The 19,274-nt window shown below is 47.5% G+C and overlaps 1 protein-coding gene across 4 annotated transcripts in view; it reads right to left on the bottom strand.

Annotated features, from left to right (window-relative positions):
• STAMBPL1 (STAM binding protein like 1) overlaps positions 1-12,010 on the bottom strand; it is a 43,976-nt gene extending 31,966 nt beyond the window's left edge. For 3 of the 4 annotated variants that reach the window (XM_074999530.1, XM_074999532.1, XM_074999533.1), the window contains exon 1: positions 11,879-12,009. The gene's annotated coding sequence lies outside the window, so the exon portion shown is untranslated. Of the gene's footprint in view, positions 1-11,878 lie in introns of all 4 variants that reach the window. The other variant, XM_074999531.1, reaches the window with a different exon arrangement.
• Positions 12,011-19,274: the final 7,264 nt, after the last annotated feature.

The raw sequence follows: 19,274 nt of genomic DNA, 5'->3' as shown, positions 1-19,274 counted from the left end.
GGCGAGGGGACAGCCCAAAAAAGGGTCAATGAATCCCTTTTAAAAAGCAAGTCAAGAGACCTTTATGGCGTCTCAAATGCAGGACTGTCCCACCCAATACAGGACGGATGGTCAGCCTGAGTAAAGCAAGTTTCGCACAACCTGAAGACGCATAAAGTGAGGGATTACAGTATTCCAATCCTAGACACAAGGAAGATGAGCCACCGCGCTAGCTGGGAACCATCTCCGCCAATAAGAGTGTTGGAATGCTGTAGAGCAGAGATGGGGAAGCCACAGCTTGCAGTCTAGATCTGGACCATGGCCTGCCCGGAACCGGCCCCTGAAACCTGGGAACCCCATCCCCAGAATCCAGCCTGCAGCACAGTGGGAGGTGGGGAGCCCCAAGCTTTGTGGGCTAAATCAGGTAAGCCAGGTCTGGATATGTTTCACAGGGTCTGTTGGTAGGAAGGATAAACGGGTGGGCAGGAAGCACCTCCCAGCTCTGCCACTCCCTCTTTCCCAGCAGTGGCGAGGCAGTGTCTGGCTGCGGAGGGAAAAAAAAGCCCCCAAGAGAGGCTTTTCTGCTGCCACTGCTGTTTCCCCAGCCAGAGGAGGAAAAGATAGCAGCACACAGAGGTAAGCACCCCCCAGTGGCAGCCTGTTCCCACCCTCTCCTTCCACCCAGACCCCCACCCTGCTCCTACACCCTCCCACCCACTCAGACTGTACACGTGCTTCCAAGTAGCCCCCTCCCATACACTGAACCCTGAACCCCTCTATTTTTGGTCCCAGTCAGGAGCAACATCACTGAGATTTGTGGGGTCGCGTGTGTGCGCATGCTTCTCACTTTTATGTGGCCCCTGACTGATTTTTCTGTGGATCAGTGGCCCTGATTCAAAAAATGTTCCCCAACGGTGCTGTCGAGCTATTGACATATTACTCAATGATCCAATTCTGTGCACCTAAACTGGCTGAGGGTAAATCTGATTTGCATAATGTGTACAGTCATTCCTTATTAATGCCCTAAGGAAAATGGAACACAAGGATTTACATCACTGAATGGCTACTTCTTAGTATACATATTGACAATAAAGCAAATACTTCCAGTCTCTCTGGTAGCTACAGACAGAACATCAACATGCTCACAAAACTTCTGCTCTCAACTCATCCTGTCACTACACAATTTGTTAGAAATGTTCTGACCATGATGTATCCAAACATTCAGATTTTCCTCTAGTGTAGAAGTGTGTGCCGAGGAAAAGTGTTCGATCTTTACTGAACTCATCATTCTAATGAGGAAAAATACAAGAAGAGGAAACATTTTTAACTTCTAATTTCAGACCCAAATTGTTTAACAACTTTTAAACAGCATCATGATCACCCTGAGTGATGCTCTTAAAAGCTAGTCTCCCGGCACTGCCAGCCACACATTTTCAAAACCAATATATCAAACACAAGAGTAAAAGAAAAATACTTTTTCTGCTGAACAGAAAGTACAGACTAGATGAGCAGTTCAAAGGAGCGGAAGGAAGTTAGGTGCCCATTTTCTGAATTTCAGTAGGAGTTAGGCACCTTTACAATGCAAGCTTCCTTGAAAGAAAGAAGTCATGGGACAGAAGCTGTCTTTACATATTACTTGAAGCTAATCAAAATAGCAACAGCTGCCTTCTAACAGTTCAGTCTGTACAGAAGATGGCTGCCTATAAATAAACGTGGACTTTTGGAATAAGTGTTCACTATCAGAATGATTCAGCTAGCACAAAGAGAGCGATTGCCTGCTTGAGACAAAGATCTGAGAAGCAGCAAGAAAGATTAAATTAATTCAAACAAGGAGGCCTACTGACACTGTGCTAGGACTGTGTTAAGATCATGTTTGGTAAACAAGAGGCAGGTGGGACCAGAAATTAGGCCTATCCAGTGGACAAAATAATGAAGGTGTGAGCTATTCCACCATTATTCCTCCTGAGTGGGGGAGAGCAGGAACATTACTACCATCACTGCAACAGCCTACTGAACACCATTCTTCATTGTAATGCACAGAAACTGGCACAGCCATATCCCTTATGCAGCAGTGAGGGTTCCAACCTGACACAGGTGAGAACCTTCTATGTCTTCCCTTCCTTTGGGTACCCTTTTTTGTACAGCCCACCTCCCCTCCACTCCACCCTATGCTATCTTCTGCCTGTCCTCTCTCAGCTTTTCACCTGATCCTGACATTAACCACACAATACCGGCATGGCGAGATGAGACACACCGGCCAGTGCTGCTTTCCCAGAGAAGGACCAGGGAAGGAGAGGGACCTAGCCAGACCAGTCAAATGACGTCTCTGCCCAGGAAGGAAAGCAACAGCAGTTGTGGCTGACCAATTATCCAAAAGCATCTATAAGTAATCACTCTTGGAATGTCTAGTGTGTTTGCCGTGGTATTAAACAGGCTGAAGTCTTTGTGTCCCAGTGTGTTTAACTGCAGACAGTAGCTGGATCTGCAAACACCTTTAACTCTTTGGGCCCACACGAGCTGTGTTCTGTTAATTTAGAGGGAAGAGAAGTCTGGATGATCCCCATGAATCCATGCCATCCATTTAGAGGACCATGCTTCAATGCTGACACTGCAACTGGACCTTCCAGTCGCTAGCGTGCCACCATTTGAGCTGATTAGCAGGATCTCCCCTGAGAACTGGCAGCTCCCATGACCACCCCCTCTGGAAAGATGGAGAGCGGTGCAAGAGAAATTATTGTGGTCAGCATTATATTCTTTTCATCTAATTTCCAAAGAATCAGGAGAGGGACAGTGTTTCATCCCACATTTGTCCAATCCACCATCTCTTCTGTGCATAACTTGAGTCACCCAGCAAAGCTTCTCTTACAGCTCCATGGCAGAGGGGTAGGGTCCTACAATGGCAAGTGAGCACAGAGGGGAGATCCTACTTAGACATGCCCCAGGAGTGTGCTGGGGGCACCAGCCTGGCACTGTCTGTCCAAGTGGTTAAAGCACACAGTGACATTCTTAACAATTGCACAATTCAACCTCACTTCTACAAGACAGTGTGAGTGAAATTAAAATCAGTTTCCCCTCTTAAAAGCAGCCAAAAAAGGGAAACAAAATAAGCTCTACTACAACTTACACTTTTAAGATAACCTGAAGAACTGAAGACTAACAAAGCTACTGAAATTCAATCCAGGGGTGACATTTTTGGAGGAAGAAAGTCTATTTTAGCCTTTTTCTAATTAGAGTAAATTCTTTTATATCTGACATTCTATCATCCAGAACTCTCAAATAACCACCATTTTAATCATAAGTGAATTTTAGTTAGGTTTTCCATAAGTACAGTCTGGTGAAAGTAAATACAAATAAATACAGCAAATACAGTATAAATTTACAGTGTATGATGCTACTGTTGTTGGTAAATAAAATACTCTGTATACATTTTTGTTTGTGTCTTAGTATCTAATCTTGTTTTTCTTAACAAGAACTGCCCAGGAAATGCTCTCTTTAGTGTTTTGCCTTTCCTGGTATACCTCTCTATTATCCAGAATATTTGAATATCCTACGACCTCCCGGTCCCAGGGCTGACAGATATGAAAGAGTTTACTACACAGATTTCTGTAATTTTGGAAAGAATTCACTTTTTACATACCACTATTACCACTTTAAGAAAGACTCTTAGATAGAGATACTTCTGCAATACAATGAGAAAGATTTGTTACATTGTGTCCTCGGGCTCTGATATCTAGCTGCGACACAGCAAAATGGCACACAAATCAAGTTAGCAGCAATCGGAAGAATGACAAAAAATGTTTACTCTGCTGCACTTAAACTAGGTTTCCATTAACCAGTTTTTTCTTCTCATTTTCACCCAGTGGATTTCACAGACCTTTCATTCGCTACAGTAGGCACTAAAACAATATACTAAAGTTATCTGTATATTTCCTGATTATTCCATCCATTCTTAACTTTATGAGACCTGAATTCAGCTTTTTCCTGCCTTATGCTATTTACTTGCTCAATTTATAGATCTCTCTAGACCAAACCACTGAGAGCACTTGTTAACAAAGGCAGATAGATTAAATGGAAGAAGTCTGGATACATGTTCACAATTCATCATATTGATATAGTCATTATGTGAAATGGCTTCATAGGCAAAAGAAAAATCACCACTGCTAAGAAAACAGAAATTCCAGTCATTGTAAAGTGAAATTTGAATTCATTGATAAAGACAGTAGCAACTGACATTTTACAGAGTTTGAAAGTGTAAACCAGGACTCTTAATCTTCATCTATTATTGGGCAAAAAGTTGTGACGCGCACCCTTAATAATACGTCACATTTAAAGTTTTAAATGATTACACCACTTTTTAAGTCCTCCCTCCTTTGCTGGTACTATTACAGGCCTGCAGTGGTGCTGTAGCCCTTTCCAACAGGGGGAGGGTTACAAGCAGGGAGGGTGCCTGGTAAGCTGTGCCAGTTATGGGGAGGAGCAATCAGCTAATCAGGACCAGGCTGGGTCCCATAAAAGACTGCAGGGCTGAGGGGATCTAACTCTCACCCCGACCATTAAGGGAGAAAGAGCTGGGTCCCAGTAAGTGACCGCATCAGTGGCACCTCGGAGGGAGCACTGCTGGGCAGACCCGGGGAGCCAGAGAAAAGTTCCAGTCTGATACCTTCCAGACTGTCGGATACCAGGGTGAAGGGGAAGTGGGTCAGGGAATGGAGCAGTTAGGGGAAGTGAAGGATGGCAGGACAGGCCCCAAAGTAATGGGTAGGCATGCCCTCCCCCCTTGCACGGCACCTAGCCACTGCACAGCATGGCTGTGTCTACACTAGCCCAAAACTTCGAAATGGGACTTCGAAGTAGGCGGGGTCACTTCGAAAAGGAGCCCCGTCTGGACGAGCCGTGTGGCAGCGAGCCACGTCAGTTTCAAAGTGCATGGCCATTTCGAAGTTTTGGGCTAGTGTAGACACGGCCCATGGCTTTCATAGACTGAAGCTTGCCCCTGAGGCCAGGGGCTCAACTTCAGAGCTGCAGTTGGCCATGGTGGCAGGTATAAGAACTGAGGACTGCTGATATCCCCTGAAGGGGATGAGAACCTAGTGGAGCGAGGATGGGGCCAGGCACTGGCCAGAAGGAGACATGTTCAGAAAACTGAGCCAGTTCCTGGTGTGACCAGCAGGTGGCGCCACGGAGGTGAGCCCACCCCAATATGAGGCCCTACTTTACTCAAATGAAGATTGAGGATGCAATGATGCGTAGATGTGGCCAGGTCTCCACCCAGAAATGGAAGTTAAACTGCTGCAGGCTGGGAAGAACTCAGCTGAACGGAGCAGCCTAGAAGGCAAACAGGGCCCAGCCTGGCACAGGGGCAGCTCTAAGATTCCTGATGCTCCATGGACAACGGCAAGACAAAGTAACCAATTTTTTATTTCTGGTTTCAAGATCAAGACATCTCCTATGCCGTTCTTGCCAAGACTACACCTAAAGATGCCTCATCATATATTAAAGATGTTCTTCCTTGCTGATGTTTCCAGTGGCACCACCAAACCTTTAGCACAGATGACCATACTAGAATAGGAGGTTGGACCCAGCATGCACCATCCTTCTGGGGTCACAGACAAGCCAAATACACTATCTTATAGCCAAATACTGCCCTCCGATACTTATTTCTGTTGGAGTAGAGAACAAGACTCTGACTTCAGGAACAAAAATTCTGAACTCCAAAATCTTTGCAGTTTTACACTGGCATTTCAAACAAACCTACATTCTTTATACATATATAATTTCTAATGCAGACAGCAGGGGTTTTACACAAATAACTGCAATATTAGTATACATGCTCTCCACATTTATATTGAAGCCACTGAAGATGCAAAGTATGCTAAATTAGCTCACTAAAGGAACAAGTTTTGAAGAAAAAAGTGCATCATTTAGGGGACATGTGCAGCCAGTAGATCTACTAAGAAATTCATGTCTTACCACACCGTGGATGAGTGAAGGACCCTGAGGCTGTCGTAGTGGCTGTGGTGTGACCCTTGGGTAGGATGATGTAGGGGAACGGGTGCCTTCTCAGAGTATACAGGACCCACACAAAACCTGTTCATTTGAGCTTTATGAACCATGAAGTCATGACTAGGTCCAAGTGTATTAAGATATTCTACAATAATTTCTCTATGGGGGACAGTTCCTTGATGCAGGTCATTTCTAAGGGAAAGCTTTCAGAATGCAACTGCAGGCCAATCAATGGTAAGTTATGAAAATTCCGAAAGTTGTAGTTTTCCCTCACAGCGCGTTACAAAAAGATCTCAAAAGAGAAGAAAATAAATTTTTACTACTTTGGGGAAAACATCACCAATGCCAGACTTTCATGAAGCAGATATTCCTTTAAAATAACAACATTCTGAACCAGCCATACACTGAAATATTTTACTTTACACCAGCTTTCCAGTGGTCCACCAAAATGATGTCTGTAAAATCTCACTCAAAATCCTTTCCTTCCATACAAAGGGAAACAAAGCACAGAGTGGTAGATAAGATCCCAAAGTAATGGAAAATGGGCTAGAGGAGCGATGTCAGCTAAAATACATCCACATGCTTGCTCTCAGAAACCTCCTAACATCCCTCCCCAAGCCTACCACACAGATGGGGCATGTCAGGCCAGAGAGTTGGTGAAACCTACAAAACAGTCCTTTTCACATGACATTGACAAACTGTCTGACTAAGCAGCAGAAATACCATCAGAAATGGTGCCACTAGCATCAGTGAAGTTACAATACCGCCTGCAAAGTTCATGTTCATATTGTGCCTTGTACCCTGCTAGAGCTAATGGACCTGTACTGCTCAGGGAAACAACAGGGAGGCAAAGAACAGCATGGAGGGACTGGAACACCACACAGGCTACTAGGGACCTGCACTATTGCAAGCAGAATTCCTTGCAGATTCACTGGTGTCATGGTTTCATGGCAATATCCTATTCAGCAAGGATGCTTTAGCAGATCTGGTTGTGACTAGGGCTCCTAGGTGCTATAGTAATACAAATAATAGTAATGACTCAACCACGTGTGGATTTTGGAATCCCATTTTCCATATTACAGGACGGGATGATTTGACCTATGATGTTTATGCTTTATTTCATAATCTCTTTTGGCAATTTAAGATACCTAATATGATAATGGCACCTAATAATAAGGTGACAAACTGACAATTAAAGTTCACATGGTTCAACTCAGCAAAAAACTCCTATTCTGTTATATTCACTGGGGACCTGCAAGTACTGGTAGCAAGGAGGAAGAACAGATGTATCATTTATGTGAGAAATGCCCCACTAACAATTTGCAATCACTCCATTAATTGGTTCCATAAAATGGTCATGTTGGGTTTGAACTGAGGCCTCCAATTTGGCGAAATTAAATAATCCGGGGGCATCAATTTTAACAGATTTTAGCAAATAAAATTATTGGAAGTGAGTGCGTGCAGCTACATTACTGATAACACCCCATCCTTCGGATAACCTGGTTAACAACTACAATACGACCATAACCAAATTAATCATGCTTGGGCGGTACAAGGTTTGATATGTTTGATAACAGGACAATACAGTTAACTGATTTCAAGATAATTAATGATGTATATGGCTTTCTCTTTCATCATTTTAAGTAAAAGGAAGTTCAAACCTCTCTTGAAAGAATGGATTTATTTCTAAAATATTAAGTTTACTACAACATACACTGTGGTCAGGCAGCATAAAGCAAAACAATCAACGAGACAAATATAAATCACAGAATCATAGAATGCTAGGACTGGAAGGGACCTGGAGAGGTCATCGAGTCCAGCCCCCTGCCCGCATGGCAGGATCAAGTACTGTCTAGACCATCCCGGATAGACATTTATCTAACCTGTTCTTTAATATCTCCAGAGATGGAGATTCCACAACCTCCCTAGGCAATTTATTCCAGTGTTTGACCACGCTGACAGTTAGGAACTTTTTCCTAATGTCCATCCTAAATCTCCCTTGCTGCAGTTTAAGCCCATTGCTTCTTGTTCTATCCTCCGAGTCCAAGAAGAACAAGTTTTCTCCCTCCTCCTTATGACACCCTTTTAGATATCTGAGAACGGCTATCATGTCCCACCTTAATCTTCTTTTTTCCGAACTAAACAAGCCCAATTCTTTCCACCTTTCTTCATAGGTCACGTTCTCTAGACCTTTGATCATTCTTGTTGCTCTTTTCTGGACCCTTTCCAATTTCTCCACATACACAGTATTTTTACAAATGGAACTGATGATGTACAGTAAAACCTATCACTTCCTACAAAATATATAGCAGATGATTCAGAATATTTCATGTTCATAAACAGACTGAAAGTCATCATACGCACATTTATAAGAAGAATTTCAAGTACTTTAACTAGCACTATTTTAAACCCTCCCCCTGCCAACAAAAAAAAAAAAAAAAAAAAAAAAAGACAGATACTCATAGCATTAAACTGTTTGTATATTTGCTCAGTGTATGAATTCCGGCCACAACTCTGCAAAGACTTACGTTCCTGCATAATTTTTAAGCACATAAACCAAAGAAAGCAGTCCTGTAGCAACTTAAAGACTAACAGTTTTATTAGGTAATGGGTTTTCACGGGTAAGACCCACTTCTTCAGATTATGGACATACATAATACATTTAAGCATACAATAAGTCACTTTGACTCCAGGCACTTGAATTAACCACTAATAAATTTTACATACAGCTAGGCTACAAATTTGTTTTTTAACAAAAAAAAAGAAAAGAAAAAAATGGAGCAAAGTACATCAATGCTCAAGCCACTGAGCTAGCCCTCCCCGCTTTCATTAATACCGGAAATAGTGACCATAACATTTTCTAAAAGATTAATATTTGTCAATTTATTAAAAGAAAGAAAAATATTAGATGTGAAAGTAACACACAATAACAATATTTTACAAGGAAATACCACCTTAATACTAATTATTATAATAATACCTATATCAGACAAATATAAAGAAATCTGCTTAAACACTGAAGAAAACAAAGGCCAAGTATTTATTTTTATAAAAAGTTCTCCAATTTCTTTAACAGAATTTGCCCTGCTTCTCCTTCAATAACCCAGGATTTAATTATATCTCATGATGGACTATCAATTTTCCCCAACATGGTAATCAATTTCCAGGAAATGCCTCATGACCTGATCTTCCACATACCTTACTCATGTAAACTAACTCACATGAGAAGGCTCACTGTACTATTTACTTAAGTTATTTGTATGTATGTCTGCAGGATCAAGCCATTATACCCACTATTTATTTCATTATCACAATATTTTAAAATAAAAATCTCATGTTTACAATTCATTTAATTTTGCATAATCTCATTCGGAACAGGTTCACTACAATTTGTGCAATTATAACTAAGCAGTATCTGCAAGAAACATTTTCTGCCACCTCAAGGTGGCTATGGGACACCATCTCATAACGGCAAAAAATTAGCTGATCTCGGTTATTCATCCTTTCCTCACCTCTTACCTGAACTACAGCAAGGGAATTTATCTGGGCAGGAAGCCTTGAGTGCTTCTGAAACTCCAGCTAGTACAGTAAATGCTGCAATGTACTCAGCAGCGTACACTACAGTAAAAGCTAAAACCTGTTCTCCATTCCTGGCCTATACTGACTTCTCATAGATTACTCAGTCATGTTCAAGGTCTTAGTCTTTATGTTCAAGGTGTTCCACTAAGCTGCATAGCTGCACATGTGCCTACTAAGCCCTGCACAGACAGTGGGGAGAAATACCTCTTGCCAAACCCTGATGCTGCCATGGCCGGGGGAGAGATGCCTCTCCCAGCAGGCTCCAACCTGGAGCTGCACCAGAGCTGCCGTGTCCAGGAAGAGGAACCCCTTCCCTGACCCCCATCCAGCCTAGCCCAGACCTGCCCCAGCTGGGAACAGGCACCTCTCCTCCAGCCATGCCCCACTGGAGTTACTGGGGCAGTAAAGAGCTGCCTCACCTGGCCCTGAGATGCTGCAGTGAGAGCGGGAGTCTGTTCTCTGCAGAGCAGCCTGCACCCCAAACACTTCATCCTCAGGTCCACCCCTGTGCCTGCATGACCAGACAGATCCCTGGCCCTCTGACACCCCAACTCTCTGCTTCAGCCCTGAGCCCCCTTCTGCACCTCATGCCCCAACACAGGGTCTGTAGCCTTCACCCTCCTGCACCCCACACTTCTGCCCCAGTCCTAAGCCCTCTCCCTCACTACAACCATTTGGCCAACCCCCACCACTCACATACCACCTCCATATTGGTGTACCTAGCAAAAGTCACTCTGCACATGGACATAGATAATTAAAGAGAACATTGTCACAGCCTGGGCACAGGATAGCTAAAAAATCAATTTAAGCTCCAGAATGCATACTGGGGTGCTGGAATGGCCCCATCACTTTTAACTGTGGGAGAGATATGTCCCCCCACTTTTATACTGACCAGAAGGGAGAGCAATGGTGGAAGGGAGCAAGTAAGGGCAGGACGTGGGGGAAGAGGTGGCACAAGTGCTTGGGGAGAAGGGGCAATGTGGGGTCTCAGAGAGACGGTCTGAGTGCCAGTGGGTTCCCCACTTTTAGGCACTTTCCAACACCCTAATATGTGATCATGATCAACAACTCTGCTCCACTGAGCCAACAGAACACATATCAGGGGTAAAGATCATCTGTGAGGGAGACAAAGCTTTCCAAAACAAAACACGCTACTATACACTCTTCTGTCAGAGAGAGCACAACAGAACAAACACATAACAGATGTTAGTCACATTGCCTTTCAGTCTGGCATTAAACAGACACTACCGTGATGAAGCACAGTACAAGAGCCTGCACACTTTAGAAGTCTCAGCTTTCCATCCACTACGCCGTTGGGTCCACTTCATTCTTTTTTAAGCTCTTCTTCCACTTTCCAAACTGCTGATACTTCTTGTCCGATTGCATGTGCCACTTTAACAAAACCTGTTGCCATCATGCTGCTGTTCTGCGTATACATATAAGGCCTACTCTGTGCTTAGAATTTAGACTGACCTAGCAATTTTGGATGTTGGTTAAGGGTACAAAAAATTTCCTGAGCGCCACAGTTAAGTTAACCTAACCTCCAGTGTAGCTGGAGCTGAGATGAATGGAAGAATTCTTCCCTTAACTACTGCTTCCTGAAAAACTGGATTATCTGCATTGACCAAAAACCCCTTCCCTCTATGTAAGAATCTGCACTTTGATGCCACTGCCACACGGCTGTAGCTTTGCAGCTATGCCACGGGGGCCTCCAGACCACATAGGTGGCCCAGGCATGTGTGCCATCTGAAGGGAAACCAAAACAAAACGAAACATTGCCATATTTTTAAAAACGAAAGCACACCAGACACTGGCTCAAACTTTGCTCTCTGCCATCCCAGATCTACCTGGCAGCAGCTGTGAGCAGATTTCGGCCCATTCCTACTACAAGCCCAGCAAAATGCAGTGTCAAAGGTTAGACACCACTGGCACATCCCAGGTGCGAACTGTGGGCCCTGAGGGTGGGGCTGCGTCACCCCCAAGGAGTTTCCCTTATAACCGGGCTCCCCAAGCTCTCAGCACCCCTGCCGCAGACCGCTGCTCCAGGCGCTCTGGCGACCCTGATGCCTGCGATGAGCGCCGCTGGATCAGGATGTTGCACCCCGGGCACCACCCCCCACTCCCCGCGCCGCTGCTACACGTGCGCCCGGAACACGGCAGGGCGGGGAGGGGGATGCGACGCCTGACCCCCACGGAGGCAATTTCTGCCCTTCCCTCTGCCCCTGCCGCCACCGACCCCCGGCGCACCCGCGCCCCGCCGCGGGGGAGGGGCAGGCGGACCCCGCGCCCGCCGCCGCAGCGAGGCGGAGGCTCTTACCAGGAAGGCGGCTGGTCCCCCGGCGCAGGCTGCTGGCGCTCGCACCCCGCGAGACGGCGGCGGCGGCGGCGGCGACGGGGCCGAGCCCGAGGCGGGCGGCTTCCCGCGGCCGGCTCCTGGGGCAAGGGGATGCCCGGCCGGGCCCGGCCGCCCGCGCGCTCCAGCGAGCTCTGCGCCCCCGCCCCCGGGAGAGGAGAGCCCGCTCGGGGCTGCCGAGCCCAGCCCGCCGCAGTGAGCCGAGCCGAGCCGAGCCGCGGCCCCGGGCGGGAGCGCGGGGAGGGGGCGGAGCTCTGCAGCCCGCCGCGCCACTCAGCAAGCGGCAGGGCAGGAGCGGCCCGCCCCGCCCCGCCGCCTGCAGGGGGCGAGGCTGGAAATGCCGCCGGGGGGGGGATCCCCAAGGGCCCGGCCTCCCCCCACCCCGCGGGAGGTCGGCTGGCTGCAGGTGGGGGGCGGGGGGGCAAAGGGACCGCCTCGCAGTCCGTTCCCCTCCCGGCCCCCGCCCCCGAGGAGCCCCCAGGCACCCGCCCCAGAGTCCCCACTCACGGGAGTGGGTTGGTGGCAGGAGGGGAGACTCCTGGGCACGCGTGTTCAGGCTGGTGCGTATTTGCAGTCAGGGCCCGAGCCAGGCTGGTGGGTGGAACCGGTCCCACAGGCTGTGTGTCAGGTGCCAGGCGCCACTTGGAGGTCCAGCCCGCCAGCTCACTGTACCAAAGGTTTAATCAGGGGTTCTTGGGGCGCATGTTCTGCCTTTTAGCTGCAAGATGTAATTTTGAAAGGGCAGCAAGTGAACTAGAGAAATAACGTGTTGAGAAAAGCGTCAGGCAAAGGCAGCATGGGAGGCAGTTTTAAAGAAAATAGACATAGTCCATGTGTGTCTCTAGCAAGCAGCAGGTTTAGCAATAGTGAGGATGAGCAAATTTTTTAGGTCAGGCCCCATTATCAGCACAGATTGATCACATCTGAGTCAGCAGTTCTTTCAGAGGATGGATGCAGGTTGTCCACATGGAGAGGGGGAGCAGATACTCATTCAGATCATCTGATCACAATAAAACTCAAACTCAAGAGGTACACCACCAAAGTGAGCGAGCCAGGATTGAGGTTCACCTCAGAGCAGCTGAAGGCTTAGAGACAAGCACTGGTTTCCAAGTGGAGCTGTCCAACAGATATGTGCTTCTGTCAAGTCTTATCACCGTAGATGTTACCATGGAACAAGTTTGGGAACACACCAAAACATCCTGGAAAGCGATGATAAAACAGTGAGAAAGAACAGATCACAGCAGAAACTGAGAAAAGTGAAGGAATGAAAGTTCAGATAAGCAGCAATCAACAACAGCAAAACATGAGCAGCCAAGGCGGAAGCTCAGAAAGTGTATTCAGAAGCCAACAAAGAAGTCAAAAAGGCTGTAAAACGGGACAAGAAGAACTTTGTGGAAGATCCTGTGGAACGAGCTGCAGAACAGAGCAACTTGAAAGAGCTCCATAACATCACACGAATGCTAGCTGGGTCATGGGAAACAGTGGATCAGTCAGTACAGGTTAAAGAGGGGTATGCCCTAACGAACCCAAGTGAGCAGCTCAGTAGATGGAAGGAACACTTTGAAGAGCTACTGAACCACCCTGCATACGTAGAACCTCCAAAATTACCACCTGTAAATATACCTCTGCAAACAGTAGCAGACCTACTAAAGAAGAAATCAGAAAAGCCATTGCCCATCCGAAGAGCTGAAAAACACCTGGTCCAGCCAACATCCCTAAAGAAGCAATCCAAGCAGGCAGTGAGACATTAGTCAACTTGATGTATAATCTATTTGGGACAGTGAGGAGATCCCACAAGACTACAGACATTCATAAACAGATGCTTGAGGTTTGTTGTTCAAATGGCAAGACTGTCACAAATGTGGAGGTTTGGAACAGAGCAGAACAAGGTCACACTCTCAGAAAACCGTCATCCAGCATAGTCAGTCAAGGTCTCACGTGGAACCGACAAGGAAGACACAAAAGAAGAAGATATTGGACAACATGGAGAAGATCTATTGATATTGAAGGACAACAACTGGAGTACTCCTGGAGTCAGCTGGAAGTTTCGTCTCAAGTCAGAGTGAAGTGGAAGAGACTTGGAGATGACCATAGCTCCACTCAGAGTTCAAACATTAAGTCAAGTCTAGTCTATTTTTCATCCCTGCAATTAATAGTGTTCCTCCCACCCTAACCTGTCTAATGTAATCCAAACCGATGGAGATGTTGGTTTTGTTGATATGAAAAAAAAATTGTTGGTACTTGTAAGAAAATATGTATGCAGAATGTAAAATCTATATTAATCAGTACATAAATTTGAACACCCATACATAAAAACAGTAACATATTTCAATATCATGCATGCATCTGACAAAGCAGGTCTTTGCTCACAAAAGCTTATGCTCCAAAATATCTGTTAGTCAATAACGTGCCGCAGGACTTCTTGTTGTTTCTGAAGATGCAAACTAACATGGCTACCTCTCTGATACTGTGGACAGAAGTTACTGTCAGAGGATATCTTTTGACAAAACTATCGACAGCAGCCAGAAACAAAAGCAGATTGCTCTTTTGATCCAGCAGTCAACAGAGAGGGGCCAGACTGGCCTCGGAGAAGGGTCGTGTGGCAGGCAATCCCAGCCAGGAGCCCCACAGAGGTGTACTCTTAAAGCCCCCATTCCCCTGACACCTGTTCCCTGCCCATGCTGAGGCTTGCCTACCTCCAGGAGGGACCGCACAGCTGCTACAAGAGGGCTCACATGCTTTCTGAGAGTGACACAGAACTTTCTAGATAGCCATGGAGCCAGAGCAGCATCTGGGCTTCCACTGGCCCCACCCAGAGGTGCTTCACCTTCTGCTGAAGCTCATCACAGCTGTCCTCCGCCTTCTCCCCAGCAGTAGCTCCAGAACTTTTGCGTACAGAAGGACACCTTCCTGGAGCTCTGCGCCTGGCTCATCCCATCCTCCGGAGACAGAACACTTGTCTGCGGCCTGCCATCCCTGTGGAGAAGAGGGTCACCAATGCCCTGTGGAAGCTTGCCACCCCCAACAGCTACTGATCCATTGGGAACCAGTTCGGCATGGGGAAGTCCACAGCTGGGGCTGTCCTCATGGAGGTAAGGCACATTTGAGCTGCAGGCCCTGCATTGGGTGGTATCCTGCCCAAGGGGGACCCTCGGGGAGCAGGGTTGGGGGTGTGAGGGTGGGGTGGGGGTCAGATTTGTGAGGCCCTAAGGGACAGCTTCACCCATGGCCCCCGATGATCCTTCCCAGGGCACCCCCAGTGGGGACCTTGGGCCCATAGCCCTACCCAGTCCCTACTATGACCCCCTTCCTTCACCAACTCACCCCTCCCTGACCCCTTCCCAATAAGAAGGGTTGTGGGGGTGAGCAAACAACTTTTTTGCTTCATCATAAATGAACAGTTTAAAAATAAAGGTAATAACTGGTTCTGCACTTTGCACAGAGTTTTTAACTGTGTACAGGCCGGAGGACTGGATGAGGGGTAGGGGCATCAAATTGGGACGGGGAGCTTGGGATGAGGTGTCAGGGCTTTGATCCATGGTGGGGGTAGGGGACCACGACCCCATGGGCCAGTGGGATCCCAAGCAGCGTTGGCCTCAGGATCCCCCTACTGCTGCGGGTTTGGAGTCCCTGTTGAGGCTGGGTGGGGCTGGGAGCATGAGGAGACATGGAAGTGGTGGGGCTGGGTCAGCAGGGAGAGCAGGGGGAGGCTGGGGAGAAGGAGGGGCAGACATGGCAGTAGGGGAAGCAGAGATGGCAGCTGCAGGTGGCTGAGCCAACAGGTCCGACCAAACGCTGGCGGCAGCGTCAGTGCAGGACATCAGTTGGTCCCAGGCCCACGACCGCCACTCGCTAACCCATGCGTGCCACTCCCGGTTGTCCCACAGCTGCTGCCCAAGGATGTTGGTCAACCTCCAGAAAGCGGGAGTCTGGGCCCTCTGGAAGTCGTTATCTGCCTGGTGACGGCCCCTCCAGCCCCAGGCCTGCCCTCTTGGTGGGGAAGGGAGGGCCAGATGGCCCTGGTGCGGCCTCGGAGCTGGGTCTCCCTGGCAGGGAGGTGGGGCTGGCTCAGGCCTCGCTTGGTATGGCTCCAGCTGTAGGGAAGTCAGGGAGGGGAGATGGTGAGACATTCATGCAACACAGCTCCTGAGGCCCTACCCCCCACCATCAGCACTGACCACCCCCACCCCCACCGGGCCACAGGAGAGGGATGTCCTGGGAGCGCAGGCATGTGTGGCCTGCACAGGGGGCCCTTTCGCATGGGCATTCTGCAGGGCCTCGGAAACGGGGCTGACTCCTGCAGCCCCCCTCTGTGCTCGACAGGCTAGTGGCCACGGGGAAGTGTCTGGCCGCAGAGGGGTCCCTGCATGGGTGGCATGTGATCCATGAGCAGTCTGGCCCTTCCTGCCCTGCCCCCGACGTGCCGTTTACAGCACTGTCCGTGGGAGCGGGTGCTGACTCTTGTCTGTGGACATGCCCGTGTGCCAGGAGCTGTGCTCCTTGGTGTGTCTGGGTCAGGTCAATGCCCATGTGGCTGGTCCACTTCCAGCCTTGGCGGGTGCTGGCAGCCCCCCCCCCCGCCTCTGCTTGGGCTTATACGGGCTCCCATGAGGCTGGCAATGGGTTGGTGCCCATGCCCCGGGTGGCCTGCTAGGCCCAGTGGGACCCACTGACTTTCACCATAGTTCTGTGGGCTGGGACTGCAGCATGAGATCCCACCCAAGCTGGCCTGGCAGTGCTCATGGCACACCCTGTCTGTGCCCTGCTCCTATGTCCTGGGTTGTGCAACGCAGGGGGTACTCACTGGAGGGACTTTTGCCAAGCTTTGGGGATGCCTTAGAGATAGCCTGGCTGGCAGGGCCCGACTTGAGAGCGACGACCAGGGTGCTGCCTCTGGCCTTGGATCCTATGTCCATCTCTGGCTCTGGTGGGGGTTTGGGTCCCAGGGTGCTGCTGGTCCTCTTCTTCCTTGGGCTCTGGCTGTGGGGTGGGGAGCACGCCACAGTGTTTATGGGAGAGGTTGGTGGGGAGGTATTATCCACCCCCAGGAGCTCATCCAGCTCCTTGTAGTATGGGCAGGTGGAGGGTCCTGCCCCTGACCTCCGCCCAGCATCGTGGGGCTGGGTGTAGCCCTGGCCAAGCTCTTTAACCTTTGCCCATACCTGCTCCATGGTGTGAGCAGTGTGGCCTCGTGCCACCAGGGTGGTGGCCAGCCAGGTGTAGGCAGTACGCCTCTTTGCTGAGGGGTCAAGGAGGGTCTCCTTATCGGCCCACATGTACAGCAGGTCCAGGACCTTAGGCCCGGTCCAGGAAGGGGCCTGGCGTTTTGTGCCCTGGGGTGGCTCCTGGGACTCCTCTGGCTGGTCCCTATAGGGCAATGGGTGGGGTGGCGGGGTTCAAGTGCTGGCTGGCTATCTGCCATCTTATGTCAAGCAGCTGACAGGAGCGGCTGTGGGGGGCAAGCAGCATGTGGCTCTGCTCCTTCCATGCTCTCACTTCCTGCCACCAGGTTTCTGGGGCTTCCTGCAGGTTTAAGAATGGCCGGAGGCGGGGACCCTAGAGTGCTGCATGCTGTGAACAGAGCATCCCTAGGGGCAGCTGCTGGGCACCCTGGGGGGCCTTTTCTGTCGACAGAAGCCCCCACGGAACGTCCAGACCGACTTTTTGTCAACAGCTATGCACCAAACTTTGAATACCTGGGCCTTAGTCACAAAAGGTGTTGCACAGTTATAAAAGTATGCTATGGAATGGGATGCAAAGTACTATGCATGAAAATTTATACTTGGAACTGATGGCTAATGCATGATAACTGAATAATGTACTCAATGACTTTTCATTGCTTGTCACTTAAATTGTTTGACAACTAGAATTTCATTAACTATACAGCAAGGAAAATAAAGCAAAAAAAAACAAATTATCAGTTTAAATTGTATTCAGTGAGTAATAAAGAATTCACTGAACGTATTATTTGATTAACTACACTGATTGCAGTACTAGACTTATATGACAATTTAGGCTTTCAATCCTGTTTCCACTGACTGCTGTGGGAATATAATACACCCTTACATTTAAAGATATTATTTTGGAACCATGTGTTTCAGGAGTAGTAACCAAATGATACACTTTTGCAAGAAATTCCCCATGTATATATATATGAAAGATTTTATATATGGATATCAATTTTATTTTGAAAATTTTAAGGAATAATCAAGTGGCCGTGTTTTCTAAAGAGTGGCTTCTTTGTCGTTTGTACGTGCAAGTCAGAGTTCCTGCCGCTCTAAGTTCCTGATTAACAGCCCAATTCAATTAGTCTTAGGTATACGGGCTGGATTTGGGGCCATGAATTGCATATGCAAAAGGGAGACTGGGCCCCAGCTATTTGAACCTTTCACTGTACAGCCAGTTTTTAAGTTAAGCATTTACAGCTGAAACCTGATACAGTAAACTTTTTCAAATCCAGCATTCTATCATTTGGCACTTTCAATAATCAGCATTTTAACCATAAGTAAATCTTAGTTACATTTTAGATAAGTACAGAATAGTGAAAGGAAACAAATGAATACAGGACAAGTTTGCAGTGTACAGTACTACTGTTGTTGGTAAATAAAGTACTGTGCATCCAGTTTTGTTTGTTTCTTAATAGCTAATCTTTATGTTTTTGGGTTTTTTTTATTGTTATGCACTGCTAGGTATACCTCTGTAGTCTCCAGAATATTTGAATATCTGGTAACCTCCTGGGGCTGCCAGATATGAAAGAATTTACTCTATATGGATCACCATCAAAATTTTATTTTTTTTCACAGAATTTATGATTGCCTTTAACAAGTATGTGTTTAAACAAGGTCTACAATCAAATAATTTTGACTTCTTGCATTTCTAATAATTGGGCATGTCTGCAAAATGAATCTCTTACAAGTTTTTCATTCGTATTTCAGGATGTGCGCATACTCCTTTGCTAAAGTGCAGCAGCTGTAAAAATGACTTATCTCATTTTTGCTCTCCACCTGAACACCAGGGGGTGCTATTCATTTCTATTCAACAGGCTAGTTAGCAAAAGGAACACTCAGAGCCAAAGACTTGAAGTTGAAACAGACATACTAAGGACAATGGGGGTGTTACCAGCCCAGTCTGGAGACAACATCCACATCCTCTCTTAGGAACTGAAAAGCAAAATGCTGAACTAATTAAAGAAAGAAGTCCCTGCTGCCTCTCCTAGCCCCAGCCACTATGGTTGTTTTAATGTATTTTTCCAGAAGTTACAAAAGACGTCAGCAGTCTAGAAATGACTGGTGCAGAAACGGGAAGATGTCCTTAGATTATTTTATAAGTACTTTTTAATGTAGGTAATTCAGGATCCTTT

Source organism: Carettochelys insculpta, chromosome 7 (assembly GCF_033958435.1).
Source record: "Carettochelys insculpta isolate YL-2023 chromosome 7, ASM3395843v1, whole genome shotgun sequence".
NCBI lineage: Eukaryota > Metazoa > Chordata > Testudines > Carettochelyidae > Carettochelys > Carettochelys insculpta.
The sequence above is the reverse complement of the archived record's forward strand: the minus strand, read 5'-3'. Positions and strand labels throughout refer to the sequence as shown.